The 13831-nt window shown below is 40.7% G+C and overlaps 1 long non-coding RNA gene across 4 annotated transcripts in view; it reads right to left on the bottom strand.

The window, feature by feature from the left end:
- Positions 1-333: 333 nt before the first annotated feature.
- Positions 334-13831, bottom strand: part of LOC139530690 (uncharacterized) — a 28626-nt gene continuing 15128 nt past the window's right edge. The window contains exons 2-5 of one of the 4 annotated variants that reach the window (XR_011666102.1): positions 12196-12389; positions 7011-10445; positions 4985-5079; positions 334-743 (exon numbers count right to left, since the gene is read on the bottom strand). This is a non-coding gene — a long non-coding RNA (uncharacterized lncRNA). Of the gene's footprint in view, positions 744-3050; positions 10446-12195; positions 12390-13831 lie in introns of those variants that run through there. The other 3 variants (XR_011666100.1, XR_011666101.1, XR_011666099.1) reach the window with 3 other exon arrangements.

Below are 13831 nucleotides of genomic sequence, written 5' to 3'. Positions count from 1 at the left end.
TCTCTCTTGCTCTCTCTCCAGGGCCCTCTTACTTTATCTGGTTGCCTTGGTCGATGAGAGAGACCATCTGAAAGTCTCCAAAGTGCTTTACTTATCATATCTCTATTGTCATCTCTTTATCGTTTAAATCCTGACCCTCCAATCTAGGTCGGGTCTCTTGTTCAATCGCTCAGTGCTGCTGGGTCCTCCTGGGTCCTCCATCTCAAGAAAACTGCTACTGCATTTTCCTCTACACTTTTGGACATTTTGACCAGATTCATTAAGAGACTTCTCTCCCACTATTTATAAGGTGAAAAACACAAAATAATTGGCTATACGATTGGTTTCTTTATAATCAGTTTTCCTTTTTAATCTGTTTTCACATTTTTCATTGTTGTCGGGATGAGATGATGTACTGTGACTGTTTTTTAATTCAACCTTTAGCCAGGTAAGTAATTGGGAACACCCCTCCCCCCCAAAAAGGTGATGATATGCCAGATTTAAAACATGACTGAAAAATGCCTGATCCAATGTTGTTCCTAAAACATATTTACTGTGAACCTTTCTCCTCTCTGAGCCTTTTTCTTCCCCTGCTCCTGAATCCTTCTCTGCCCCTCCCATGTAGTCCTTTTGTTTATGTCTCTGGGTTCTTTAGTCCAGTCTTCTCCTGCCTCTCTGCTGCTGATGGAAGGGATTGGCCATGTTCATTTATACGACAGGTGAGCCAGCCCAGCTGCTACCTGTATGAGCCTACCTTACAACAGCTGTCATACAGACACACACACACACACACAGACACGCATGCATACACACACACAAATTAAAAAAAATATATAAACATTCTCTACTCCGCACCGAACCATAAAGATGCACATTGCATCTAGATATTATAAAACAAACAACTGAATGCCTTGTAGGCCAGTGAATTTCTGCTGATGAAACTTCCTGTTCATTATTATGACTCTTACATCTCTTTTTAATGACTTGGCTAGACTAGTTGATGCATCTCTGTCATTTTCCATGCACCATTGTGGCAGTCATAACATTCAGCCCTGAGATTTACCTTATGATGTGACTCAATTGCAGGAGACCAATAGATCAGTATTTACTCAAGTAATTGAACGACGGCGAGGCATCTAGCTGTACACCTGTCATTTGCTTTGAGTTCAGACGTGACGATCGCTACAGAGAGGTCTCCTGCCTGCCCTCTCTCGCCCCGACCTCTCTCCATTACCCTAGCAGACAGCCTTTGTCTAAGCGCCATGTGGAAAATGAATACTCACTAATGGGTTGAGCAGCATGGCACTGTGAAGGAAGAAAGGGGGCAGCTGACAGACAAGGCGATTGGGGGGGAGGTGCAGGTGGAGGGGGGTCAGTAGACTGCATCTATTGCGCCTACCTGTCCACACCTACCTGGCCGCAGGTACACCTGTCACTGAGAATAAATCAGATACCAGATGAAATTCAAAAAATCCCACTGTTCCAGGGGGGGAAAGGTGCTACACAGTACACCGAATGTTACCTTCTGTTCCATGTTCGTTATGATGTTATACGGCAGTGGCATCTGCTCTAACCAAGAAGATTATAACTCTGAGTAGCATAGTCAATGAAGGGAAGTTTATGTCCAAAGCTGATCTATTTTTAGACTGAGCATGTATCCTTTGAGACAGATTTTCTGAAGTCTGTGTGGGTCAAAAGGTATTCGTCCTTTTACCTTATAACCTAATCGCTTTTTACCTTATGACCTAATCATTTATTTGATTGCTCTTCTTGTCTAGGAAAAATCTGCAGATGCCTGATGTGCAGAGATAGTGCCGGGCCACTTACTTGACGGTGGCTGTGCTTGGAGTCGGCCCTGCAGTGACCCATGACAAGTGTGGCTGTTGTGTGCGTTGCCACCTCCAATGTGCCGCTATTAAGATTTTACCACTGCTCATAAATTTGCTCACTTTGATGTAGCGCATGTCTTTTCAGTCAGCTGATCTAAAGAGACTAAATAGAACACCTGATACTGGGTTTTATATCTATACATTTTACAGAGTTCTTTGATATCTTGAGCAAGATTAATTAAATCCCTTCAATTACGAACTTCTTAAGGTAACTGTCCAGTGTTTCCAGAGTTCTATGAACTATGACCTATAATTAATTACAATATTAGTGGGAATGTGATATTTTTGACTGATATTATGATTGTCTGTTGGTTTAATGTCTGCAAAGTAGTTTAAATGCTGTCAGTTCCACTTTACATATTGCATGCATTTGTGGGAAAGTGATTTATTTCAGTGTATAGCAAACAAAAAGCATATTTCCTTGTAACCACAACAACATTTTAAATACAAGTGAACACTATCCATCCCTTGATCACCTTTTCTAGATAAGAGTCAAGTACATTGACGGTGTCAAGTACATTGGCTGTAAGCTTTCCTTTCAAAGAGCAACTCACCATTAATGAATGACGTTTTCCACAGAATGGAATATTCCTTCGTTGTATGTGTAGGCCTGACAAAAGACTAGGGGTTAGTGCAGTGCATTGCAGCTTAGGACGCACTTTGCTCTTTTCAAATTTTAGCATTATGCCTGTGACATCAAAAGGGCCTTTGAGCGCGTCGTTATGTTCAATGAGCTTTCATCTTTTTACCTCATTACAACTTTCACAGTGGCACAATGACTTGGCAACAAAGCTGTTGTCTGAAATCCTCTCGAGATGTTAGGCCCCCACGCTTTAACTCAGCCCTCAACGCTTTGACTCAACTCCTGCATTTGAATTACAGGAAGATCTCTGAAAGTGAGGATTCGTAACTCCTCAGATCAGACTCTTCACGATCACATCACAGTAAATCCCCTCAGGGATCTTCTGCATAACATGAGTTGAGCTGATCAATGGGTCTACTTCGTTAGTTTCTATTGAGGCTTGGACACCATGTCCACAAAGAAAGCTTACTGGAAGTGAAACATACTTACCAAAATAATTAGAAATGTTTGCAAATTGAATGTACCAGGTAGCTAGAATAAACAATTGCAAAGAATTTCAGACACGAAAAGTTAGACAATATTATATTTCTTCAAAATAGTACTTTAAATTATATATAGTGTTTTTATTCTTAGAATATAAAATGACATTTGGGCTTTTTTTTCATTTCCAATATTCTATATCAAGACCCCAATATTTCTTCAATCAGATTCAGAAGGAAAACAAACACAGCTTTGAGTGAGCCCCTGGAGTGTGTGTACACACACACACACTGAGAATTGGGCTCAAAAAGTCAGCTGGACAGTAGAGTTCCAGAGGTACTGCTGACCTAGTTTTGATCTCTGTCTGTCTGTCTCTCTTTATCCCTCTTGTTCTCTCTCTGCTTCTCTCACTGTCTCTCTTTCTCCCCCCCCCCCTCTCTCTCACTTGTTCTCTCTCTGCTTCTCCCCCCCCCCCCTCTCTATTGTTCTCTCTATTCATCTCTCTCAATTACATTTCAATTTAAGGGCTTTATTGGCATGGAAACATATCTTAACATTGCCAAAGCAAGTGAAGTAGAAATAGACAATAACAATTAACAATAAACATTACACTCACAAAAGTTCCAAAATAATAAAGACATTTCAAATGTCATATTATGTGCAAATAGTTAAAGTACAAAAGGGAAGATAAATAAACATAAATATGGGTTGTATTTACAATGGTGTTTGTTCTTCACTGGTTGCCCTTTTCTTGTGGCAACAGGTCACAAATTGTGCTGCTGTGATGGAACACTGTGGTATTTCACCCAGTAGATATGGGGGTTTATCGAAATTGGGTTTGTTTTCAAATTCTTTGTGGGTCTGTGTAATCTGAGGGAAATATCGGTCTCTAATATGGTCATACATTTGGCAGGAGGTTAGGAAGTGCAGCTCAGTTTCCACCTCATTTTGTGTGGAGTGTGCACATAGCCTGTCTTCTCTTGAAAGCCAGGTCTGCCTACGGCGGCCTTTCTCAATAGCAAGGCTATGCTCACTTAGTCTGTACATAGTCAAAGCTTTCCTTAAGTTTGGGTCAGTCACATTGGTCAGGTATTCTGCCACTGTACTCCATTCAGGGCCAAATAGCATTCTAGTTTGCTCAGTTTTTTTCTTGATTCTTTCCAAATTGTCAAGTAATTATCTTTTTGTTTTCTCATGATGTCACGTTCGTCGCAAGGAGGAGACCAAGGTGCAGCGTGATATGAATACATTCTTCTTTTAATGAAGAAAAAACACTAAACAAACTAACAAAGTAACAAAAACGACCATGAAGCTATATAAAACGAGTGCTGACAGGCAACTACACATAGACAAGAACCCACAAAACCAAAAGGGAAAATGGCAACCTAAATAGGATCCCCAATCAGAGACAACGATAAACAGCTGTCTCTGATTGGGAACCAATTCAGGTCACCATAAACCTACAATACCTAGACTTACAAAAAACCCTAGATCTACAAAAACCCTAGATCTACAAAAACCCTAGACAAGACAAAACACGCATACCCACCCTCGTCACGCCCTGACCTGACCAAAATAATACAGAAAACATAGACAACTAAGGCGTGACACATGATTTGGTTGGGTCTAATTGGGTTGCTGACTAGCTTTCTTAGGGGACTCTTCTACAGGTTCATCTCTCTGTAGGTGATGACTTTGTTATGGAAGGTTTGGCTTCCTTTTAGGTGGTTGTAGAATTTAACGTCTCTTTTCTGTATTTTGATAATTAGTAGGTATCGGCCTAATTATACTCTGCATGCATTATTTGGTGTTTTATGTTGTACACCGAGGATATTTTAGCAGAATTCTGCATGCAGAGTCTCAATTTGGTGTTTGTCCCATTTGGTAAGCGGTTCCCAGACCTCACAACCATAAATGGCAATGGGTTCAATAACTGATTCAAGTATTTTTAGCCAGATCCTAATTGGTATGTCGAATTTTATGTTCCTTTTGGTGACATAGAAGGGCCTTCTTGCCTTGTCTCTCAGATCGTTCACAGCTTTGTGGAAGTTACCTGTGGCGTGTAAGGATCGACGCAGGAGATGAGAAGCAGGTACAGGGAGTGAAGGTTTAATAGCTGACGGATATGAAACGGAACAGGAACAGCGTCTGGACAGGAACACATAACAACAATTAATGGGGACACAGGGAACACCACAGAGGAACAGACAGATATACAGGGGGTAATCAACAACGTGAAGGAGTCCAGGTGAGTCCAATGAGCGCTGTTGCGCGTAATGATGGTGACAGGTGCATGTAAATTAGGGTAGCCTGGCGCCCTCGAGTGCCAGGGAGGGTATGTTGAGGACGAGATATGTATAGTTTTTTGTGTGCTCTAGGGCAGGTATTCCCCAGGGGTACGCCCAATGCCGTCAGGGGTAAGCCAAATAAAAATGTGATTAACTTTTTTTATTTATATATTTCTTAACATTTTCAAACAGTCCATTTATATTTTCCAACGGGGCAATACATTTGGGTGAGGTTTTTTTCTTGCCTGAGTAGCCTCGTTTCACTGCCAAAAATAAAATTCAACCATCTAGTGTTCAGCGAAATAACAACACAATGTCAAATACAGGTAGCCTAGTCAAATAATTAACATCCAATCACATCAATCAAGCCATAACAGGGAGACATAGTGGAGTAGTAACGCGTGTGCAAGCAGTTGCTCCCGACGCCACTTGGGTACACTGCAGCATCCACTGAGAGTCTCTTGCTGCCAAGGGAATGACTGACAGCTTGAAATATGTTTTGGACACTACAGTGAAAATGGTTAACTTTGTTGAAGCAAGGTCCCTGAACTCTTGTGTATTTTCTGCACTTTGCAATGATATGGGCAGCGGCCACATAAAGGTTTTACAACATACAGAAGTGCGCTGGTTATCAAGAGACAAAGTATTGGCAAATTTTTTTGAATTGAGAGACGAGCTTAAAGTTTTCTTTACTGACCATCATTTCCACTTGTCTGACCGTTTGCATGATGACGAGTTTCTCACACGACTGGCCTATCTGGGTGATGTTTTTTCTCACCTGAATTATCTGAATCTAGGATTACAGGGACTCTCCGCAACTATACTCAATGTGCAGGACAAAATTGAAGCTATGATTAAAAAGTTGGAAAGATGGAAAGACAACATACAGGTCTTTCCATCATTGTATGATTTTTTTGTGTGCAAATGAACTCAAGCTTACGGAAAATGTCAAATGTGATATAGCAAAGCACCTTAGTGAGTTGGATTCGCAATTACGCAGGTACTTTCCCGAAACGGTTGACGCAAACAACTAGATTCGTTATCCCTTTCATGTCCTGCCTCCAGTCCACTTACCGATATCTGAACAAGAGAGCTTCATCGAAGTTGCAACAAGCGGTTCTGTGAAAATGTAATCAGAAGCCATTGCCAGATTTCTGATTGGGCTGCGCTCAGATTATCCTGCCTTGACAAATCATGCTGTTAAGACACTGATGCCTTTTGCAACCACGTACCTATGTGAGAGTGGATTCTCAGCCCTCGCTAGCATGAAAACTAAATACAGGCACAGACTGTGTGTGGAAAATGATTTAAGACTGAGACTCTCTCCAATACAACCCAACATTGCAGAGTTATGTGCATCCTTTCAAACACACCCTTCTCATTAACCGGTGGTGAGTTATTCACCATTTTTGATGAACAAATAAGGTTTTATATGTAAGATGGATGAATAAAGAGCAACATTATTGATTATTATTATATAATTTTTTGTGCCTTGGTCCTGTAAGTGCTCTTTGTCACTTCCCACGAGCCGGGTTGTGACAAAAACTCACACTCATTCTTATGTTTAATAAATGTATTGTATAGTGTGTGTGTGGCAGGCTTACAATGATTTCAAAAAACAACATTTGAGAGTGCGCTGAGGGGGTACAGCTGGAGGTTGAATGTTTGAAGGGGTACGGGACTATATAAAGTTTGGGAACCACCGCTCTAGGGCAACAGTGTCTAGATGGAATTTGTATTTGTGGTCCTGGCAACTGGACTTTTTTTGGAACACCATTATTTTTGTCTTACTGAGATTTACGATCAGGTTCCAGGTCTGACAGAATCTGTGCAGAAGATCTAGGTGCTGTTGTAGGCCGTCCTTGTTTGTGGACAGAAGCACCAGATCATCAGCAAATGGTAGACATTTGACTTCAGATTCTTGTAGGGTGAGGCCGGTGCTGCAGACTGTTCTAGTGCCCTCGCCAATTCGTTGATATATATGTTGAAGAGGGTAGGGCTTAAGCTGCATCCCAGTCTCACCCCACGGCTCTGTGGAAATAACATTAAGAAAATTACCGCACACTTGTTTGTGTACATGGATTTTATATTGTCGTATATTTTTCCCCCAACACCACTTTCCATCAATTTGCAAAGCAGACCCTCATGCCAAATGGAGTCGAAAGCTTTTTTGAAATCAACAAAGCATGAGAAGACTTTGCCTTAGTTGTGGTTTGTTTGTTTGTCAATTAGGGTGTGCAGTGTGAATATGTGTTTTTTATCATACGGTAATTTGGTGGAAAGCCAATTTGACATTTGCTCAGTACATTGTTTTCACTGAGGAAATGTACGAGTCTGATGTTAATGATAATGCAGAGGATTTTCCCAAGGTTGCTGTTGATGCATATCCCACGATAGTTATTGGGGTCAAATTTGTCTCCACTTTTGTGGTTCCAATTAATGGGGAAGATGCCAGAGCTAATGATGATGTTAAAAAGTTTAAGTATAGCCAATTGGAATTTGTGGTATGCATATTTTAGTATTTCATTGAGGATACAATCAACACCACAGGCCTTTTTGGGTTGGAGGGTTTGTATTTTGTCCTGTAGTTCATTCAATGTAGTTGGAGAATCCAGTGGGTTCTGGTAGTCTTTAATAGTTGATTCTAAGATTTGTATTTGATCATGTATATGTTTTTGCTGTTTGTTCTTTGTTATAGGGCCAACAAGACTGGAGAAGACCTCCATTTTGAATAGATAACTATTCATGTTGTTGTTTGTTTAGTGTTTTCCAATTTTCCCAGAAGTGGTTAGAGTCTATGGATTACATTGAGCTGATTTCTGCCATGCTGTTCCTTTTTTTTTCCCGTAGTGTATTTCTGTATTATTTTAGTGATTCACCATAGTGAAGGCGTAGGCTCAGGTTTTCTGGGTTTCTATGTTTTTGGTTCGATAGGTTTCTCTTTTTGCATTCTTCATCAAACCATTTGTCATTGTTGTTAATTTTCTTCGGTTTTCTGTTTGACATTTTTAGATTTGATAGGGAAGCTGAGAGGTAAAATATACTGTTTCGGTTTTCTACTGCCAAGTTTACACCTTCACTATTACAATGAAACGTTTTGTCCAGGAAGTTGTCTAAAAGGGATTGAATTTGTTGTTACCTAATAGTTTTTTGGTAGGTTTCCACACGACTTTCCTTCCATCTATAGCATTTCTTAATATTATTCATTTCCTTTAGCTTTGATGCCTCATGATAGAGTAGTGCTCTGTTCAAGTAGACTGTGATTTTGCTGTGATCTGATAGGGGTGTCAGTGGGCTGACTGTGAACGCTCTGAGTGACTCTGGGTTGATGTCAGTGATAAAGTAGTCTACAGTACTACTGCCAAGAGATGAGCTATAGGTGTTCCTACCTTAGGAGTCCCCTCGAAGCCTATCATTGACTATGTACATACCCAGCGTGCGACAGAGCCGCAGGAGTTGTGACCCGTTTTTGTTGGTTATGTTGTCATAGTTGTGCCTAGGGGGGCATATGGAGGAGGGAATGCTGTCTCCTCCAGGTAGGTGTTTGTCCCCCTGTGTGCTGAGGGTGTCAGGTTCTTGTCCAGTTCTGGCACTTAGGTCGTCACAGACTAGTACATGTACCTGGGCCTGGAAATGATTGATTTCCCCCTCCAGGTTGGAGAAGCTGTCTTCATTAAAGTATGGGGATTCTAGTGGGGGGATATAGGTAGCACAATGGAGGACATTTTTCTCTGTTGAGATAATTTCCTTTTGAATTTCTAGCCTAATGTAAAATTTTCCTGTTTTGATTAATTTAATAGAGTGAGTTAGGTCTGCTCTATACCAAATTAGCATACCCCCTGAGTCCATTCCCTGTTTCTAACCCCCCCCCCCCCCCCTCTTGTTCTCTCTCTGCTTCTCTCTCTCTGTCTCGCTCTGCCTTTACAACTTCATTTCCTCTCCTGTTGATTTGGAGTGTTTGTTTTAAAACACTTTTATCATCTGTGCTTTACAGGCTCACTGTAATTGCTGGGTATGAAACGAAAGAGCTGTAAAACACACAAATAAATATTTGACTGATACAAAAGGTGTCCGTCTGACCCAGGTCATGTAGAAAATAACAAATCTAATGAATTGCCCTTATTGTGTAGACTTTCTGTGCTGCCTGTTTTCCAATCATAGACCTACCAATCAGAGCTAGGCTTTTGTTCACGTTATCGTGCTGTTCATTTATCTCGCTGCCGGAAAGCCGTGTTCAGTTAACGCCATCATATCATCTGATTGTGTTATCAAAGTTGTGCTACAGAACGCTCTCTGTCGTTTTACAAAGGGACAGACGTTATTGAGGAGAAAAAGGTTAAGTGCCTGGACCTAGACCGTGTTTATAAAACCTTGAAAACAACTCCAGAAAAATCTAAATAAAATCAGGACAACAAAACAGTTTACTTTGTTGACAGGAAATATGCTTTTGTGTCTTGATGATCTATTCGTCATCCACCTGTCATGAAACATTAATGAAACAATCAAATCAACCACTCCATTTCCAGAGAATCAGTTTGTCATCGTGCATATTTCTGAACACCCTTAGCACCTTTCTGAATATCTCTCATTGCCTCCACTAGGCTTCTCATGAACAAGTGTTCAACCCACATTTGTTTTTTTTTAGAAAGTGAGAACTGAAACACAATTCATTTGTTTGCTTTCCCCGATGCTTGAGACCACAGCGACTCCAATCCTCCCGTTTTACTTGTTTGTGTGAAAGGTTGTGGAACACTGGGGGGACATTGGACTTGGTCTCTGGTGAGGATCTCCGGCCACTGCAGTCAGTGACTAAGTTAAGCTAGCCAGGGAGTAAGTAAAGTGGGTGGGCTCTCATTTAGCTAGGCAGTGCTGCTCTTGTTTGTGGTTGTCCCTAACAGCGTCGGCGACTCCAATCCAAAGCACCTGTGTTTGCTCACTAGCTTCCCCCAATCTGCTCAAAAAATGCTGCGAGCATGTCACATGGCCGCCTGATAGGCTTTAAGAACAGTTAATCATTAATGGTGCCTCTCTCTCCCTATTCACGCTGCCTGACACAAGCTTTGATATGTCATAGATCCAGACAGGTCAGACGCAGACGTAGCCAGGTAGACAAGCACTCAGAGAGGAAAGTGCCTTTGTGGTTCTGTGTCTGTGGATCTGAGGTGATGCAGGGAGAAGATTGTAGGCAGCACCGCATTGATCCCATTGGTCCCATTCCACCTCCATCTGTGGAGGATAAAGCCAAAATAACACAAGTTAATCCCCAACAAAACACCTTTGCCATAGGATACATCTTTCAGAAAAACTGGTGCGACATTCTTTTCCTCAAATATACAACAGCACAAGACTTCAACTATCAAAGCATTATCATCGAGCTTTCAATATGTCATATAGTGTCAGAAACGTACTGAAATGGTGTGGTGATAAGAATGAGAGCTTGACATTTCCAAAGAAAATGTTATTCTGATGGAATCTAATCAGGACCACCTCCATTTTTGTCCAACATGGTGCCTGATAAAAAAAAATATGACCATCAACAAAACAAGTCATTCAAGGTTTGCTCCTGGTTTACCATCCCATAGTTAATTAAAGGACCCTATTCTTGGTTTGTTCTCTAGTTCATGATGTGAATGAGAAGTCCAGGGCTCATTTCATGCCTGTCTAAGTGGGCTTTATGGCAGAAAGGGGAAGCATGAACTTGCTTTCAGAAAAGCCGGGACACATTTATCTTAGAAGAGAATTAAGTCTACACAGCTTCATTCTTATAACCCACTAAAAGGGCCAGCGACAGCTCTTATCTCCCATTTGCCTGAACTTGCCGATGGTTTTCTAAAGAGAGTTTGTCTCGGTCCACCCACCCCAACCCCCAAAGCCAATAATACTGTATGAGAGTTGGAGAGGGTTGTAGAAGCTCGAGTGTAAGGCTAAAAATATTGTGAAACGTAAGTGAACAAAGTGGACACCATATGTAGGGTACTTTGCAAGCTATGAGTCAATCATTAATGTGGCGCATTCAGATATCTGCTCTCTCCTAGTGAATAGAAGTGAGAGATAAATGGAGGTTTGCGTTTTAGGGAACAGGGTGAAGCTGGAACTGAAACGGTTTTGCACACAGCAGTTGAAGAGTTTTGTGATAGGTTTTCATGCCAGAATCTCACTTAGGAAACGTGTCACGTTATTTGTTCCATCAACAATTAGATCAAGGTGATTCATTCTGGTATGAGTCAGTGCTTGTATTGATAATGGTTTTATTAAACACTGCTATGAACCACTGATGTTGTTGCCTTGACTTAAAAGCTTTTACAACATCCCCTCTCATCTCAGATGGAGTTTCCCAGTTTCTCCTTGCCTCAACTCACTTAATCTCCATCTATAATTTTTTTAAATAAAAAGTAGAATATAAGTGGATTGAAATTCCTCCTACAAGAATACAACAACGTGTAAAGGAGTTTGGCAAACAGAAATAAAATCTATTTATTAACTCCAGTGACTTGGAAATAATTGGTTCCTTTCAGATCCTCTTATCCATATTTGCTGTCTTATATTGGTAGCCATTTTCTTTTCTTTTTCATACACTTGTACCATGTTCTTTGTTTATACCACGCATGTATGAACGTCACAGAGCCTTAATCCTACCAGTGTATGTGTGTTGTCGTCCATGGACAGTTTATTTGCTAACCCTGGCCAGCCATGATAAGGACCATTGGCGTCCCCCCTCTATAACTCAGCACCTCGCCTGACCACAATCAGACAATCTGTTCTGAATCATCTAAATACATTAACATTGGGTTTTTTTTCAGAAAAAAAAGGTAAAATAAAGGTCAAAACTAAGATGACCATAATCCTATCCTGCTGCACCCACCAGGAAATAAATTGTGTTGATCCGAGTCAACGAGTGGCTTATGGTTCAAACAAAGGTTCCTTTTTCAGAAGGGCAGGTAGGAGATGGATGGCTTGGTAAACATAGCTGACATACCTGGCCGCTGCCATGGGGCGGTCACAGCACAGCCCACGACAGAAGGGACCATTTGGTGTGGTGGCAGATCCATCTGCTTCTCCTGTCCGAACCTCTCCTCTTCTCATTATGGCCTCCTCTCCTTCCTATCCCTCTTCTCTCTGAAGGAACCTCTCTGACGGCACATCCATGGAGCCCTCCCCAGCAGAGCCCTGCTAGACAGAGAGAGAGAGGCTCAAGAAACCCCTTTCCCTTCATTTATTGATGTTTGTTATAGTTCTGCGATCCGTCCTCAGAGACCCAGCACCTCAAATCAACTCAAACAAGCTGAATGTGCCGATAAGCATGGGATGGCAGCAATCATTCCCAAAGCCTCAGAGCAAAACATTTTATTCAGTCACATTTAAGAACCTGTATGGGGAGAAAACTCAAAACCTATATACATTTGAGACTTACTTTAATAAAGTTGTATACCATGTTGTAATGGTTTAGTACATAATAGGACATCACATATACCTGTACATATAAAAAACGTATTGTCAAAAGCCTGGTTATGTGAGTTGCTCGTTTTCCTGTGAGAGAGTGGACTTTGCGGTGTAGGTCACAGAGACGAAGCTAAAACAGCTCAGTGTGAGTAGTGGCAAGCAGGTATAGATAGGAGAATGGGGAACACCCAGGAATGTTTAGCTAACTCGCCTGCAACATTCAAGCACGTGTGTCAAGGGTGTTTGCGGGGTGTTGACACCTCCACATAGAGAGGTAGTACGGCGAATGACATCACCAGTGGACTGCTTGTGATGAGTACTCAGTTTGTTTCACGGACACAATGCAAAAAGGCACAACACTCAGAAATATCCCCAAACTAGTAAGTATCATACATTAAGCACACTGGTATAGAACAAATTAGAATATTGAGCATGATCTAAAATAAAACAGCAGTCATAAAATAAAACATTTCCCATGTATAAATTCATTGAAAATAAGATCTTTGCAACTGGTGAAAGCTAACAACTGTCATCCTTTTGATAAATTGAGGGATGAATGTATATTGTAGCCACATGTTCTATAAGAGAACACTGTCAACCAGGTAAAAATGTGCATTTGTGTAGCTTCTTTGAATTATGCTCGTCTGTCAATTAATCAACCAACACCACCATGGTCCAGTACCATTTTATCTTGATATCTTGAAATGATATTATGACCCTCCATGCTGAATAAGAGAAAGTGCTTAAATCATTTTCTCTGTTTTTGCACACCTCAAACACATATTACATGTTTGTTTGACATAGCAATTGTACTCTACTAGCTTTTTGTTCATTTCCTATTTATATAATTCAAGAAAAACAATACAATGATACAATTATAGTCAAATTTCATGTCATTCAAATAGTTATTTTAATTTAAACCTAGCTACAGACAAATTGTTGACAAATGGGTCATTATATTAAGTGTACTTATTCTCAATCTCCTATGAAAACAATGTAACTATCGCACATAAATTATAGAAATAAATCATTGCATTTGTAGAATACTACAAAATGCTTTCCTTTTTGTTTCTTCTTCTTAAATTTCTAGAGCTCTGGCAAAAATAAATACTATGTAGTCCAACAGATGTGTAATATTATCCACATAGTGAGGGCATTTAATTATGAAGGAA

Source organism: Salvelinus alpinus, chromosome 9 (assembly GCF_045679555.1).
Source record: "Salvelinus alpinus chromosome 9, SLU_Salpinus.1, whole genome shotgun sequence".
In the NCBI taxonomy this organism is placed as follows: domain Eukaryota; kingdom Metazoa; phylum Chordata; class Actinopteri; order Salmoniformes; family Salmonidae; genus Salvelinus; species Salvelinus alpinus.
Note: the sequence above shows the minus strand (reverse complement) of the source record. Positions and strands in the feature narration are given on the sequence as shown.